The 16,385-nt window shown below is 22.5% G+C and overlaps 1 protein-coding gene across 6 annotated transcripts in view; it reads left to right on the top strand.

The window, feature by feature from the left end:
- LOC122509450 (microphthalmia-associated transcription factor) overlaps positions 1 to 16,385 on the top strand; it is a 205,275-nt gene that overhangs the window by 131,271 nt on the left and 57,619 nt on the right. The window lies entirely within an intron of this gene.

Genomic DNA, 16,385 nt, shown 5'->3' with positions numbered 1-16,385 from the left:
TGACAGATTTAATTGCATCGAAATTAGTAGAAGTAAATTTTACTCTTAAAAAATTATTTTCTATTCAATTGAGATTTTTTTTTACATCGCCTCGGCCGGGAAATGAACCTGGGTCGTCTGCGTGCCAAGCGAACACTTTACCACTGAGCAACAGACGCTTTACTTATTAAAATAAACAGAAAATGTTGCTATTCAAAATATTTTAATGGGAAACTAATTTAAATAAAATTTTTTATTTAAAACATTTCTCATTTCTACATTGATATTTTTATTGAGAATATTAATAATAATAGGTATTTGAATCAATTAAATTGTATTTGCTTCAAATATACTACAAAAATCATTGATTCGAATACAATTTACTGAGTATGAAAAATTATTATTTGAGAGATTATTTTTTGAAAAATTATTAAGTAAATTACTATTAAATTATTATTTAAGTAAATATTTATTTGATAATTTAGACTAGTTTGAATAAAATAAATTTTTTTTTTATTGTAATAAGTATAAGGTTTTGTGTATCTAATTTCAGGGAAAATTCTCCATAATCGAGCAGATTTTTTTTTTTTTTGAAATCAAATTCTTACGAATGTAATCCCTTTTTTCACACACCCTCAGGTAAAATAGAATAAAATTTAAATACCGTAAAAGAGAAAATTCAATGTAAATTCGAATTGTGGCACTCGAGGTAAATATGAAGAGAGATTATACACAATACAGTTCAGCTGTTATGTTTGTTCAATAACAAAAGTTTTGGAACGAGCATATTATATATATATATATATATATATATATATATATAGCATTTCCCAACTCGCCCTCTACTTTCTCGCACATTACGATTAATTTCCCTGATGAATCGTACGGATAAGATTACAAGTCAGAACAGCGGTTTCAAAATGATAATCAAAGCCCTGAGGGTTTGTGTGCGAGATTCGAAATAGCACTGGGGAAACCTGGGTAGTATTATCGTTGATTTTGAAAGCGCGGGTGCTGGTTTAATAGGGCGACAAGATGACATGGAGTTGAGAGAACAAATGTGTATTTCACTTGGAACAACGCCTTTACTGAAATTTTAACAAACTTTGCATTCTCTCTCTCTCTCTCTCGCTCGCTCACTGTGTCTCTCTTTCTCTCTCTCTGTCTATTTCTCTCTCGCTTTGTCCCTCTCATTTTCTTGTCTCTCTTTCTCTTGGTCTCTCGCTCAGTCTCTCTATTCATACTAAGTCATTGAATGAGCATTGAATTCCATGTATACGGTATTGCTCTTTACTGCGTATGGTACACATATACTGACATTGCACTTACATTCAAGTGCTCCTGTATACGTAAACATTACATAAACAATAACTTATACAGAGAAATATGTGTTCATATAATCTCCCGAGGCGGACTTCCACTGCCATCGGTAGTGATAAATTGAACCACTGAAACATTACAATTACAAATAATATTGTTCGCAACGACAGTGCAAGTAGATCGAACGAGTGCGACATTGTAAGACAACGAATGTGTTGCTAATGAATTAAATTATTGAAAAACGTTATTATTAGATTTACGTAAGTCGGAAGTTTTTGTTCCTCAGTTAGAAAAGAATTCTATGTACATATTAATTATACACGATTAACATTCATCTACTATTAATTGAATTTTTTCCATTTTTGAATTTCGCGCCACTTGCAGTTCGTTAAAGTCCCGCCTAGAGGGCATGAAAATTCTCTCACAAACATTTTTCCAAACACAAAAACAATATTTTACATCACAATTTTTTTTGTACTTCATTCGCTTCATCTTTTTTATGAACGAATTTTTTATGTTCTCTAGGCGGAAATTTAATTTAATAACAATTGTTCCCGGACGATTTTCCTAATTTTAAATTACTAATTTCATACTTTGCTAAAAACGTTTTTTGTAAAGTCTAAATTCCTAATCTTTTTTTTCTAATTCTATTAGTATTAATTTTCCTAATTTTCCAAAAAATTTAATTAATTTGTTTAATAATTAAATAATAAATAAATATAAATAAATATAAATAATAATTAAATAATTCTTCAACAATAAGACGAATTCTTTTTTTGGTTGTCTAACCACTTAAATTTTGTAAAGATGTACCTATATCAAACTAGAAGGCTAATTAAATATAAAAATTTACGAATGAAAAACAATTGAAAATCGAATATTATAATTCACGAATCAGGAATAATTGAAATTTTGTAAAATTAAATAATAAACAAATGAATTTGAAACTTCTCAAAGAGCTTTTTCAGAAATTATTAAAAATAATACATTTATAGTTTATACCAAGAAGAATTTTAGTTAAAAGCACGAAAAAAATTTAATTTTGTAAATTAAGTTACAAATTATTGCAGAAAATCAATAATTTTCAAGAGTAATAATATTCTTTGCTTTTTCCTAATTGTAAATTCCTAATATATGTTTACAATATTTAATTTTTTTTTTACAATATTTTAATTTTATTAGATTTTTTTTTATAAATTTTTTTGCAATCATTTAATTATTTTCATAAATAATAAAATTTTTACAGGGATTCAATTATTTTCGTAAATAATAAAACTCGTTTTAGGAATTTAATTGTTTTCATAAATAATAAAACTCATTGTTGAATTTCAATTATTAAATAAGTTATTTCTTTTTGTATTAAAATAATTGAATTCTAGTATAATTTTTTAATAAAAATTAATTAAAAATTAATTTCAGTTGAAATTATATATTACAATTGAATATTAAAAGCATTAGAGCGTGAATTTTTTGGAATAATTGAATTTTGAAAAGGTTTCAAATTAAAATCTTTGAAAATCTCAATTTTTCATATTTTTAACTAACAATTCTGTGGAATTATTTTTTTTAAGAAAGTTTAATTGCGGATTTTTTTTTAAATTAATTCAAGTTTTTATTTTCTAATACATATTTCATTGAAGAATTTTTACGAATAATTGAAATTTCGTAAAATTGAATATTGTAAACAAATGGATTTTAAAAATTCTCAAAGAACTATTTCAAAAATTATTAAAAATAATGCTTATAGAGAAGAATTTTAGTTAAAAATACGAAAAAAATTTAATTTTGGACAATTTACAAATTATTGCAGAAATTCAATTATTTTCAAGAGTAATAATATTCATCGCAAAAATTAAATATTGTTCAAAAATAATAAAATTCTTCTTCGGAATTTAATTATTTTCACAAATAATAAAACTCGCCGCAGAATTTCAATTATTTTTAATAAAATTTTAGTCAAATTTCTCGGAAAATGTAATTACTCTAAAAAATTTTATTAAAATTGGACGAAAGAATGCAATTATTAGGTTAAAAATTTGTTGATAAAATTCTTATTGGGAATTGAATTTTAAGAAATATTCAATTATTCAATAAATTATTTATTTTTGTAATTAAATAATTGAATTGTAGTAGATTTTTGTAATAAAAGTTTATTTAAAAATGAATTTCAGTTAAAATTTTAGATAATAATTGAATATTAACCCGTTGCCTGTTTCCGACCTACGGGTGGGTCGTGAAAAAGTATGGCCATAACTGTTTCCGACCCACCCGTGGGTCGTGATCACTATCACTCAAAATAAATATAATTTGTATATAAATTGATAGATATTTTTCTTTATAGCAATATTATAAGAAATTATAAGGGTCATTAATGATATTTTAGAAAATAATTGAATAATTAGTTATAATTTAAATATATTATACTATTTGAAAAAGTATCAGATTCCGCTGGGCATTTTGGGACAATCATGTTGTATTTTCCTCAAACAGTTAAGGGGTTAAAAGCAATATAGCGTGAATTTTTAGAAATAATTGAATTTTGAAATTAATTTTTTTTTGAGAAAGTTGAATTGCGGATTGTTTTATATTATTTGACGTTTTTATTTCGTAATATATATTTAATTGAAGAATTTACGAATAATTGAAATTTCGTGAATTTGAATATTGTAAACAAATGGATTTTAAAAATTGTCAAAGAACTTTTTCGAAATACTTTCACTGGTTCGAGCCCTGAAATATCTAAAAAAGAATATTTGCGAAAAATTCAACATAATATTAATCAGAATTTATGTATAGAAATTCCTATTAGTGAATTTTTCTGGCGAAATTGTAGGAAATTTTTTTTAATCTGATTTTTAAAGATATTTGAAAAAATCTTTTTTTCGATTAAGGAATTTTTGTAATAAAACTCTTGTTGATTTAATAATTTGTCGACATAGAGATAATGACAGTGACGTTATTACTATCTGTCCATTTAAGAAGTTTTTAATCACTCAATTATTATTACGAAATCATTTGCACGTTTATGTGCGCGATGTTAATTGATAAAATGTCCACAAGAAATATCAATATTATGATTCCTTTCATTTCTAAAATTCTATGAATTAATATATTATCGATTTAAAAGACTTTAATTTATTTCTAAATTCCATGAATATTAATTCACACAGAATTAATTTAATTTTTGGTTTTAATTTTAGAATTATACAATTAATTATACAATTTGTCGTTCTTTACATTTTTTTTTTGTTCTGAAAAACGATTAAAAATTAAATATTTCTCAAAACAAAAAAAAATCCGTAGAAGAACAATTTTACCCATTTTGGAATATTTCTAAAACTTTGAGTCGAATTCTTTTTCCTTGTATTTTTCTTTTCTTTCTTTTCTCGGTTTTTCCTCTATTCGCGCTTTTCTTTTTTTAACTCGAAAATATGAGACAAATTCGATTGTTTCTGGTATATGGGGACAATATCTACGAGCAAAAGTGACAACTTTCAAGGACGATCCTGATGCATATTTACATTGCAACAAGTTTTTTTTTTTTTATTAAAACGAAATGAATACACTTTTTTCTCTCTCTCTTTCCCTGTAAGATATTTTATGCCGCTTTGAAGGCTGTACAGTTTCCAATGTACAAGAATTGCCCGTTCATTCCGAGAATTTGCAATCTCAACTAAATGTATGAAAAGTTATTCTTTATAGGCAAAAAAAAAGTAAAAATCGTTTTCCTCGTGTAGCATGGAGAAGTAAAAGAGAAGAATAATATTATTAGACCTAATTTAAAATCGCTAACGGTGACGTGAGTACATGTATCTGTATTAATGGGCACAATTAATCTTTGACTTGATTATTCCATTGGCATTTTCATCTATGAAGAACGAGACAGAGAGATAGAAGCTAAACAGTTGCTTAGCAACTGATACAAAGTTGGTCGTAAGTGGAATTTTGTTGCTAAGTTATTGTCATTTTGCAATTGATTCTTAGCAAGAATTGTTATACAATAAGAAAAAGTTAGTTAGCAACTATTGTTAAGGAACTGTTGTCATTATGCAACAGGTTTTTTTTAGCAACAACTTTTAAAACAACAAGAAGATACTTAACAACGGTTGTTAAGGAACATTTTCTTTGCAACAACTCACAGAGAAAAAATAATTGTTAATATTGAACTAACAAATTTTGGCGCTTAAATTTTTGTCGTTGTTGTTACAGAATTTTTTGTTACCTCAACAGATTTATTGTTTCTAGAAAAAATTTGAATTGTTAGGACAACAAAATAAATTTGTTAGTTCTATATTAACAATCTTTTTGTCAATGTAACAAACCTTTTTCTCCGTGCTGTTAAAATAACAAGTTACTTAGAAACTGTTATGTAATAACATTAATTTAATTATTTACAAATTATTATTCAATTATTATCATAAATAATAACATTTTTTACAGAGATTAAATTATTTTCATAAATACATAATAAAATTCATCGCAGACTTTCAATTATTTTTAATACAATTTTAATGGAATTCTTACGAAAAATGTAATTATTCATAAAAATTTTATTAAAATTTATCAAAGAAATTCAATGATTTTAAAAAACTTTGCTACATTTTTATTTATTAGAATTTAAGTATTATTTTTAATACATTTTTAATTAAATTTCTTCAAAGAATTAAGTTATTTTCAAAAATATTAATGAAATTCTTAGTAACAATTAAATTTTTTTCAAAATAATTCTAATAAAATTCTTCGTAGAAATTTAATTAATTTCAAAAGATTTGTCAAAATTCAATTATTTTCAATGTCTTCTATTTCAATAAAATTTCACAATATTAGAATTTAATTATTTAAAAAGAGGTTTTAATAAAATTCGTCTTAAGAATTCAATTATATTTTCAAAAGTAATATAATTCTTAGCAGAAATTCAATTAATTTTGAAAATTTCAATAAAATTCTTAGCAACTATTAGATTATTTTCATAAATCATAAAATTCATCGCAGAATTTCAATTATTTTTAATATAAAATTTTACACGAATTGTTCAAAAAATGTAATTATTTTTAAAAATTTAATTTCAATTCCTCGAAAAAATCAATTATTTGAAAAAAATGTTTGTTTAAAATTCTTTGGAAGAATTCAGATATTTACAAAAATATTAGAATTTTTCACAGGAATTCAATTATTTTCAAATATTTTAATAAAATTCTTCGTAGAAATTTAATTAATTTAAAAAAATTTGTCAAAATTCAATTATTTTCAATGTCTTCTATCTCAATAAAATTTCACAAAAGAATTCAATTATTTAAAAATAAAATTTTAATAAAATTCGTCTCAAGAATTCAATTATTTTCAAAAGTAATATAATTCTTAGCAGAAATTCAATTAATTTTGAAAATTTTAATAAAATTCTTAGCAACTATTAGATTATTTTCATAAATCATAAAATTCATCGCAGAATTTCAATTATTTTTAATATAAAATTTTACACGAATTGTTCAAAAAATGTAATTATTTTTAAAAATTTAATTTCAATTCCTCGAAAAAATCAATTATTTGAAAAAAATGTTTGTTTAAAATTCTTTGGAAGAATTCAGATATTTACAAAAATATTAGAATTTTTCACAGGAATTCAATTATTTTCAAATATTTTAATAAAATTCTTCGTAGAAATTTAATTAATTTCAAAAAATTTGTCAAAATTCAATTATTTTCAATGTCTTGTATCTCAATAAAATTTCACAAAAGAATTCAATTATTTAAAAAGAAATTTTAATAAAATTCGTCTCAAGAATTCAATTATTTTCAAAAGTAATATAATTCTCCGCAGAAATTCAATTATGTTAAAAAATTTACAAAAATTCTAGTCAAAAATTGCAATTGTCTTTATAAATAATAAAATTTTTCTCCGAAATTCAATTATTTTTATTAATACAATTTTCATCAAATTTCTTTAAATGAAATTATTCTTAAAAATTTCATTAAAATTTGTCAAGAGAATTCAATTATTTAAAAATTTGTTGATAAAATTCTTATATAAAAATTCAATCTTAAGAAACATTCAACTATTTAATAAAATATTTATTTTCGTAGTTAAATAATTGAATTCTCGTGGAATTTTCTAATAAATATTGATGTAAAATGAATTTCAGTTAAAATTTTAGATTATAATTGAATATTGAAAGCATTATAGCATGGATTTTTTTTAGAAATAATTGAATTTTCAAAAGGTTACAAATTAAAATCTTTGTAAATTTGAACTTTTCCTTTTTTTTAATTAAGAATTTTGTAGAATTAATTTTTTTTCAAAAAGTTAAATGGAATTTCTTTTTAATTATTTCAAGTTTTTAATTTCTAATATATATATTTGATTGGTTATCCGTACAAGAAGTCCAAATAAAAAAATTTAAAGTAAATAAAATCCAAAAAAGTAAAAAATAAATAGTTTCACTTGGACTTATTTTTTGGATTTTTTGTCCTGATCAAAAAGTCCAAAGAAATTAAAAATCCAATGAAAAAAATTGAGATATAAAAATTTAAATAGTTTCCCTTATAGTGAAATTGTCCTTTTTTTGAGTTGATGATTTCGTTGTCTATGAATCGAAAGTAGGTAAACTTAAAATTTTAAATATCTGAAAATAATTAAATTAATCGAGTAATGTAATTGTAATTATATTGAAGAAATAATTGAATTTTTGTAAAGAATTTTATGAAAATTTGTTGAAAATAATTCTATTTCTTGGAATAATTGTTTTAAAAATGTTACATAGAATTAATTGGAAGTTTTCTATAAATTTCTTTATTTATGAAAATAATTAAATTTTTGTGAAGAATTTTTTTATTTTTGAAAATAATTGAATTTATTGTGTTGAATTTTATTAGTTATGTAAATAATTAAAATCCTTCGATTTTAACAATAACATTTTAAATTCTGATTTTATTGCGTAAAAACGTGGCTCTTTTTTACATGTTTCATTATTTATTTTGGACGTTTTTATTTATTTTTGATTTTTTGACTTTGAACATTTTTATGGATTTTTTGGATTGTATTTTTCGTCCTGTAATCATTTAATTGAAGAATGTCAGAATAATCAAAATTTCGTAAAATTAAATTGTAAACAAAAATATTTGAAAATTCACAAAGAACTTATTCAAAAATTATTTTTAAAAAATTGACTCAAAGAAAAATGAAGTTATTGATGTTTTTGAATAATAATTTTCGTTTTAAAAACCTGGAGAAATTCCGTTTTTTTTTTACCTGGAAAACCTGAAAAAGTCAGGAAATTTGAAAAAAACAAAAGCATAGCAACCCTGTAAAAATGATGTCAGTTTTCAAAAATTCAATATGGTGGAAGAATTTTTTAAATAAGGTAACACACATTTTGCTATTAAGCAACAGTAACAATAAGAACTTTCTTTTAAAATTGTACCTTTAGCAACAGTTAAGAATTTTAGCAGAAATAAATCTAGCGCAGCAATAATGAATTAATAAAAGTGTTGTACACGTGAAAAATATGGAAATTAGTAATGAAAAGCACGCGATCAGTCTTGTATATAAAATAAACGCGACAAAATAGCAAGTTTCATTTGTTATGCGAGTAAACAAGTTCCTCTATATATATATAATATAGGAAAGAATTTCCACTGGCAAGTTACAACGACGCGACGTGCCCCATTGGATTTGTCGATGTATCGTCGCGTGTGCAGATTTTATTATCGAAAGCTTTCTCGAAAGGAAATATATTGAAAAGTTACGTGTAACATTGGGTAAAAATAGGAAAAATAGTGAGGGATGGGGGGGGGGAACCTCGTTTCAATGAAACTTCTCATTTCATGCTTTCTCCACTCTTTTTTCCGCGCATTCGAGACCCATCGACATTTGGTTATTTGCAATCTTTGTATGCTCGACCGATGCGACAAGAAGAGTGAGTTCAAGAAGAGAGTGAGTGAGAGAACCGCGCACAAACATATATAGGATATAGGGAATCTGTCGATCGAAATCCAAATCCGGTTGAATCAGCCGAACAAACTGACACGGCTTTCATATATTCTGATACTTACCAAGATTGTGTATATATATACTTGCGCTTAGATCTCTTTCACAAACTTTGATAGTTTTTTTTTTGTATTTATTTATTTATTTATTTAAATGTCAAAACGATTTGCTTTGATTCCCATCAAAATCGGGACGGCTTTTTTGTACTATATATATATGAATATAATTTCGAGATGGCTTCTCTCAAGTTGAAAAGTTTTCATTTTATTTCATAATATTATATATTTTTCAAAGACATTCGATATTTTTTCTAATGGCTTTTTTCTACTTCTTTTTTTATCTCTTTTTTACCCCCTTTTTCCCCCCTTTTTTTGGTTCAAATAATTACAGGGCTCGGATCGACTTTAAGATCCCAAAAAAGTCGCTTTAGTCGCATAAATTCACAACAAAAGTCGCATGAAATTTTAGAAAAAACGATAAATAAGAGAAATGAAATTGTAAAACAATGTAAAAAATTGGCAAAATTTTAATGAGGTCTTATTAGAATTGAGTGTAAAATGTAACAAAATATTTTTATGAAAATTATTTTATTTGTATAAAATATCAAGAAAATTATCAATCCTCCAAGTCAAATATTAAAATAATAAAAACACAATTTTAACGTATCGACAAATATTCTATTTGTAGTTTTTTTAATTTGCAATGAGACACAAAAATTATTTTTAATCGTAATAATTATTTTTTTAAAGCAAAAAAATACTTATATGAATCGAATAATCGGTTTGATTATTATTTAATGAAAAATTTATTTTTTCTATATTATTTTTTTATTATTTAAATAACATTTAATAAAATTGTACGCAAACATTTAATTAGAATAATGGGGGTCACTTTTACCAAACCATCAGTTCCAAAGTTTTGTTTTTCCAATTTTATTTTTTTCAAAAATTTACATTTCCAAACTGATTTTACCAAAAAAAAATTTTATCAAAAAATTTTTTTTAACAAAAATATTTGAATCTTTTTCAAAATTCAATTATTTTTTAAAAATTCATGATATAATGATTTAAATATTCAATTAATTAAATTTAATAATATGTGAAATATTTACTGAAATTCATTTTCAAATATAAAAGTAAATAATTTATTGAGTAAATGAGTATCTAAAAATTGAATTCTCCTAAAGTATTTTATTAATAAATTTTTAAATAACTGAATTTTTCGACGAGCTTTAATCAAATGTTCAAGAATAATTACATTTTTTGAGGAATTCAATTAAAATTGTATTAAAAATCATTGAAATTTTATGATGAGTTTTTCTTATTCATAAAAATAATTGAATGTTTACTTAGAATTTTATCAACACTTTTTTTTAAATAATTGAATTCTTTTGAAAAATTTTATTAAAAATAATAGATATTGAAAATCATTTAATTCAGGAAAATTTTTGAAAATAATTGAATTTTGGAAGATAATTTTATTATTTTTTAAGATAATTGAAATTATGAAGAGTATTTTTAAACATTTTTAAACATAATTGAATTTCTGCAAAGAATGTTATTTAAAATGTTCCAAAAATTATATTTGGAAATTTTTTTTTTGGAAATTTCTATTTTGGAAAATTTTTTTTTTTTGGAAAATATAAATTTTGGGAAAATTGGTTATTGGTAAAATTATTTTTGGAAAAAAGAGATTGGAAAAAATAAATTAGTAAAAGTGACCCCCTACCTTTAATTATTTTCATAAATAATAAAAATTTCACAGGAATTCAATTATTTGCAAATATTTTATAAATTTCTTCGCAATAATTCCATTATTTTCATAAATAATAAAATTTTTTTTAAGGAATTGAATTTCAATTAAAATTTGTAATTGACAAATAAAATTTATAAACAATTAAACTTTCTCAAAAATATTCAATTATTTCTAAAAATTCACGCTAAATTGCTTTTAATATTCGATTATATAAAATTTTAACTGAAATTCATTTTTAAATAAATTTTTATTACAAAATTCTACTACAATTCAATTATTTAATTACAAAAATAAATAATTTATTGATTAATTAAATATTTCTTAAAATTCAAATCCCTTAAAGAATTTTATCAACAAATTTTTAAATAATAATTGAATTCTTTCGACCAATTTTAATAAATTAAAATTAATTAATTAATAAAATATTAAAATAAAAACACAATTTTAACGTTTTGACAAATATTTAATTTGTAGTTTTTTTTATTTGCAAAGTTTAAAAAAGTGTAAAAATAAAAATAAAATAAAAAGTAATTTTTTAATGCAAAGAAATACTTAAATGAATCGGTTTGATTATTATTTATGGAAAAATTTATTTTTTCTATTATTTTTTAATTTTTTTTTTTTTATTATTTAAACAAAATTTTAATAAAATTGTACGCAAACATTTAATTATTTTCATAAATAATAAAAATTTCACAGGAATTCATTAATTTACAAATTTGAATTATTTTTATTTGAATTATTTTCATAAAAAATAATTAAAAAATTGTAGAAAATAATAATTGAATTAAAATGATGGAAATAATTTTGAAGAAGTTACGTACAGTAAGATTTTTCTTATAATAATGATTTTATTACTCGGTCATCTTTAATTATTATATGTTTTATAACAATTTTTTATAAATTGCTTAATTTAAAAAATGTTTGAATTTAAAATTTTAAAAAATCTCAATTCCTGTATGGAAAAATAATTGAAGCAAATAAAAATTTTTTTGTTTATGTTAATTTTTTATTAATTTAATGAATATAATTATTATTTAAATAATAATTTCATTAATGTACTGAATTTAAATAATTTATTTAATTAAATTAATTATCTCAGGGGGAATGAGAATGTTAAATAGAAAATTGTGTTGCAATATTTCTGTCGCGTACGAGTAAAAGAAACTTGCAATAAAGTTGAAGTTAAAATTTAAATTAACAAGTTACATTAATTATACGCAAGCAGTCTGACAACTGGAGAGTTTATTTATTGTTCAAGTACATTGTGTTTACCTACTGACACACTTCTCGACAAATGTTAAGAATCATTTTTAGTTGTTTGCAAGTTAAGATTTATGAAAAGTCAAGAATTCGAAATTGAATACATAAATAAATAAATATGGATAAATAAATATATATAGTGTTTATATATGTATATATATTTTTTTTATTTATTATATATATAATAAAGAAATATATATATACATATATTTTTTTTCATTCCTTTTTTTCTGTACTTTGAAATGTCTCATAATTTTGTAATTCAATTATTTTCATTTTTATATAAGAGTTCTTCTGAATAAAGCTATATAGAAAATAACTTGATATATGATTGGAATGTACGTGGAAAAGTTTAATGAGTATGATAACTCAAACGGTCAATATATATACCTAATATTTCCTTCTTTTTCCCCCCTTCGAGATATCAAATTCTTCTCTCGTGTTATAATTGTTTACAAAGAAATTTTTTTTTACGATTTCAGACTTGGAATTTTAGAATCATTAAAAAAAGAATTGCAATGTAAAGAATGTTTTATCGATTCACTTTCATTTATCAAGTGTCATCATAGAGATTTATCAAAGTCATTTTGAAAATATTCGACAAAAAAAGAGGATATATTCTTGAAAGTACGAGAGAAATTAATTGTTTACTTATTTTTTTACTTCTTATTTTCTTCTTGAAAAAATTTTTGCCAAGAATTTTCCTTATGAATTTTTATTTTATTCTTCTTAGTTTTGATTAGTAGGAAAATTTTTTCTTTAGTTTCTGGTTTTTTTTATTGTTGTAAGACTGTGTTTGCACATTTTCTTTTGCTTGAAAGAGAAAATAAATTTGACCAGAATAAAATTTATTTGATTCAGATAAAATTTATTTAAATTAAATAAAACTTATTTTTTTGCTTGCAAGAGAATAGAAATTTGACCGAATAAAATTTATTTGATCCAAGTAAAATTTATTTAAATCAACTAAAATTTATTTGTTCCAAGTAAAATTGATTTAAGCCAACTAAAATTTATTGATTTCTACTTCTTTAAAATTTTAAAGGCAGAAATAAAAAAGGAGAAAAATTTTCTTTTCGTGTTTACAGACTTTTTTCTATTCTTTTTTTGATGAGAATTTTTTTTTTTTTTTTGTCGAGGGAAAAATGTCTTGTCGCTGGGGTTAGGTATATATATATATGTATAGTTGGGTCATTCGCAATTTACGGAAAGCCCCCTGAAAACAGGGGCGCTTCACGATTTCTAAGGTAAGATGTGATTTAGTGATGGCGACGACATCCTGGAATTATTAACGACGTGCGCTTCGTTCATTCTCCGAAGACGTTCGTATACGGGACACACGAGCGAGCAAGGCGCCCAGGCGAATAGCTATAAATCGCATTAACTAGCGTTAAAGCGCCGCCATCAATAATACCGGTTGTTCGATGACACGTCTATCGATAGTATCGATTTCTCTGAGGATCAAGTCGCCGTGACCAGCAGACAAATTTAATACCTCCTAAACGGAAACCAAAGATTTGGTCGTCCAAGAGAGAGGCTCTGCGTGTTTCCTCTTTCTTGTCGCAAATTTCATCTCCCCCCTCCTCTGACCGATTTCCATTTTCGGCTCTTTCGGAAAAATTTATTTTAAGTTTGTTATTTAATATTTATTATTTTAAATTTAGTTTCTTAATATTGTTTGGTGATTTTAATTCAAGTATTTTATAATTTAGGGTGAATTGTAATAATTTTATTGATTAATTAATAAATTAATTTATAAATTAATTTTATTAATTTTATTATTGTAATAGTAAAAAGCGTGTTTATAATTATATTTTAACTTTACTTTTATTTTTACTTTGGCAGATTTTTATTTTCACTTTCACTTTCATAGATTCTCCTTCTTAAACTTGATAGATTTTTATTTTCTCCAATTTTCCCTATGACAGATTTTTACATAATTTGTATTGTGATTTGCCATAATAGGTCAGGGAAGTCAGGTAAAAAGGGAAAGTTGAATTGGTCAGGGAAGAGTCAGGGATTTTTATTAAAAATACAAAAAATTTTAAAAATCCAAATAAAAAAATTGAATTTTGAAGTAGTTACAAATAGTTGCAAAAATTCAATTATTTTCAAAAGTAATAAAATTCTTCGTAGAAATTAAATTATGTTCAAAAATTATTAAAAATTCTCATCAATATTTCAATAAAAATTAATAAATTCTTGGAAAACTTTTAAATTATATTTTCAAAAATTTTCCTCAATTTAATGATTTACAATATCAACTCTTTTAATAAAATTTTACAAAAGAATTCAATAATTATTTTCATAAATAATACAATTTTTTACAGGGATTCAATTATTTTTATAATTAATAATAACATTCTTTTTATGAATTCAATTATTTTCATAAATTACAATATTTATTGTAAAAATTCAATTATTTTCAAAAATTTTAATAAAATTTATGGCAAAATTTCAACTATTTCCAAAAACTTTTTTTTTAATTCAATTATTTTCAACAGTAATAGAATTCTTCATAGAAATACAAGTATGTTAAACATTTTTTAAAAATTCTCATCAACATTTCAATGAAAATTAATAAATTCTTGGAAAAATTTTCAATTATATTTTCAAAAATTTTCCTCAATTCAATTATTTCCATAAATAATTAAATTTTTTACAGGAATTCAATTATTTTTATAATTAATAATAACATTCTTTTTATGAATTCAATTATTTTCATAAATTACAATATTCATTATAAAAATTCAATTATTTTCAAAAATTTTAATAAAATTCATGGCAAATAATTTCAACTATTTCCAAAAACTTTTTATTTAATTCAATTATTTTCAAAAGTAATAAAATTCTTCATAGAACTTCAATTATGTTAACAAATTTTTAAAAATTCTCATCAACATTTCAATAAAAATTAATAAATTCTTGGAAAAATTTTCAATTATATTTTCAAAAACTTTCCTCAATTCAATTATTTTCAATAGCTACTCTTTTAATAAAATTTTACAGAAGAATTCAATTATTATTTCCATAAATAACAATATTCATTATAAAAATTCAATTATATTCAGTAATAATAAAATTCTTTGCCAAAATTCAATTATTTTTAAAAATGTTAATAAAATTCATGGTAAAATTTTAATTATTTTCAAAAACTTTTTTTTAATTCAATGATTTTGAATATCTACTATTTGAATAAAATTTCACAAGTGAATTGAATTGTTTAAAAAAGAATTTGATAAAATTCTTCACGAACCTTCAATTACTTTCTGAAATAATAAAAATTTCATAGTAATTTAATTCTTGAAATAGAATTTACATGAATTTTTTCGAACAAAAATCAATTTTAATCAGGGAAAAGTCAGGGGAAAACAAAATTAAGTCTTTGTGGCAACCCTGTATTTTTACTTCCACTTTTGTTTTTACTTTCACGGCAATGTTTTTTCTTTCATTTTTACATTGTCAGTAATTTATTTTTACTTTCGTTTTCACTTTCATTTTCATTTTTACTTTGATAAATATTTAATTTTTCTTATTTTCCCCTTGACAGATTTTAACTTTTAATTTTCTGTTTACTTTCGCACTTTTACTTTGACAGTCATTTATTTTCACTTTCGTTTTTACTTCCATTTTCATATTCACTTTGATAGATTTTTATTTTTAATTGCACTTTGATAGAATATAAAAATAAAAATCTTTTCGAAATGAAAGTGAAAATGAAACTAAAAACAATCTTTTAAAAGGGAAAATGAAAATTAAACTGAAAACCAAAATAAAAATGAAATTCTGTCTAAGTGAAAGTAAAAATAAAAATCGAGCAAATTAAAAATGAAAGTAAAGAAGAAAGTGAATGTGAACATTTGCCAAAGTAAAAATAAAAATCTATTAAAGTGTAAATAAAAATGAGAGTGAAAATAAAAATGAAAGTGAAAATAAAAATGAGATTGAAAATTAAAATGAAAGTGCAAATAAAAATTATTTTCCAATTGATATTGAAAGTCAGAGTAAAAACGAAATTACCTAATCGACCCCCTGACTTAATACACTTTTAATATGCATAAAAATACTTTTATTATTCATGTAA

This window comes from Leptopilina heterotoma, unplaced genomic scaffold (assembly GCF_015476425.1).
Source record: "Leptopilina heterotoma isolate Lh14 unplaced genomic scaffold, ASM1547642v1 Lhet_60, whole genome shotgun sequence".
Taxonomy (NCBI): Eukaryota; Metazoa; Arthropoda; class Insecta; order Hymenoptera; family Figitidae; genus Leptopilina; species Leptopilina heterotoma.
Note: the sequence above shows the minus strand (reverse complement) of the source record. Positions and strands in the feature narration are given on the sequence as shown.